The following is a 2,197-nucleotide window of genomic DNA, read 5'->3' on the forward strand; positions in this document are numbered from 1 at the left end:
TCTTTTCAAAGAACCAGCTTTTTGTTACATTTATCTTTTGTATTTTTTTGTCTGTTTGTTTCAGTTGCACTTAGTTCTGCTCTGATCTTGGTTATTTCCTTTCTTCTGCTGGGTTTGAGTTTGGTTTGTTCTTGTTTCTCTAGTTCCTTACGGTGCGACCTTAGAATGTCAGTTTGTATTGCTTCAGTCTTTTTGACATAAGCATTAAGGGCTATGAACTTTCCTCTTAGCACTGCCTTTTCTGTATCCCAGGGGTTTTGAAAGTTTGTGTCATTACCGTCATTCAGTTTGAAGAATTTTTTAATTTCCATCTTGATTTCTTTTTTTTACCCAAAGCTCTTTCAGGAACAAGTTATTTAATTCCCATGTATTTGCAGGGTTTTGAAGGTTCCTTTTGGAGTTGATTTCCAGTTTTATTCCTCTGTGGTCTGAGAGAGTGGTTGATATAATTTCAATTTTCTTAAATTTATTGAGGCTCATTTTATGATCTATCATAGGTTTGTCTTAGAGAAAGTTCCATACCCTGTTGAATAGAATGTGTATTCTGTGTTTGTTGCATTAAATGTTCTGTATATATGTGTTAGGTACATTTGTTCCAAGGTGTAATTTAAATCTTTTTTTTTTTTTTTGACCTTCTGTCTTGATGAGCTGTCTAGTGCTGTCAGTGGAGTATTGAAGTCCCCTACTATTATTGTGTTGCTATCTGTCTCATTTCTTAGGTCTACTAGTAACTGTTTTATAAATTTGGGAGCTCCAGTGTTAAGTGCATATATCTTTAGGATTGTGGTATTTTCCTGTTGAACAAGGCCTTTTACCATTATATAATGTCCCTCTTTGCCTTTTGTACCTGCTATTGCTTCAAAGTTCATTTTGTCTGATGTAAGAATAGCTACTCCTGCTAGCTTTTGGTGCCCATTTGCATGAAATGACTTTTTCCAGCCCTGTATTTTAAGTTTATGTGAGTTCTTATGTATTAGGAGAGTCTCTTGAAGGCAGCAGATAAGTGGAGCATTTAGGCCATTTACGTTCGTTGTTAATACTGAGATGTGAGGTTCCATTCCATTCATCATGCTGTTTGTAGCCTGTGTACTTTGTTTTTTTTTTTTTAAATTGTATTTTTGTTTTATAGGTTATGTGAGATTCATGCTTTGAAGAGGTTCTGTTCTGATGTGTTTCCAGGATTTGTTTCAAGACTTAGAGCTCCTTTAGGAAGTTCTTGTAGTGGTGGCTTGGTAGTGGCGAATTCTCTCAGCATTTGTTTGCCTGAAAAAGACTGTATCTTTCCTTCATATACCATACTTAGCTTCGCTGTATACAAAATTCTGGACTGATAATTGTTTTGTTTGAGGAAGCTGAAGGTAGAGCCCCAATCCCTTCTAGCTTGTAGAATTTCTGCTGAGAAATCTGCTGTTAATCTGATAGGTTTTCTTTTATAGCTTACATGGTGCTTCTGTCTCACAGCTCTTAAGATTTTTTCCTTTGTCTTAACTTTATATAACCTGATGACAATGTGCCTAAGCGATGATCTTTTTGTGATGAATTTCCCATTTGTTCTTTGTGCTTCTTGTATTTGGATGCCTAGTTCTCTAGGAAGGCTGGGGAAGATTTCCTCAATTATTCCCCGAAACATGGTTTCCAAACTTTTAGATTTCTCTTCTTCCTCAGGAATGCTGATTATTCTTAGGTATGGTCATTTAAAATAATCCCAGATTATTTGGAGGCTTTGTTTGTATTTGCTTCCTCTTTTTTCTTTGTCTTTGTTGGATTGAGTCAATTCAAAGACCTTATCTTCGAGCTCTGAATTTCTTTCTTCTACTTGTTCAGTTATGTTGCTGAGACTTTCCAGAGAATTTCTATAAGTGTATCCAATGTTTCTTGATATTTTGATTGTTTTTTATTCATGCTATCTATCATATCTATTTCACTGAATATTTCTTCCTTCACTTCTTGCATCATTTTTTGGATTTCTTTGCATTGGGCTTCGCCTTTCTTTGGTGCCTCCCTGATTAATTCTAATAAGTGAGAATCACCTTAATACCAAAACCAGGAAAAGACATAACTGAAAAGGAAAACTACAGACCAATATCCTTGATGCATATAGATGCTGAAATCCTTAACAAAATACTAGCTAACCAAATCCAACAACATATCAAAAACCCACCATGATCAAGTGGGTTTTATACCAGGGATGCAGGGA

The sequence above is a fragment of the Mandrillus leucophaeus genome, unplaced genomic scaffold, assembly GCF_000951045.1.
Source record: "Mandrillus leucophaeus isolate KB7577 unplaced genomic scaffold, Mleu.le_1.0 Scaffold317, whole genome shotgun sequence".
In the NCBI taxonomy this organism is placed as follows: domain Eukaryota; kingdom Metazoa; phylum Chordata; class Mammalia; order Primates; family Cercopithecidae; genus Mandrillus; species Mandrillus leucophaeus.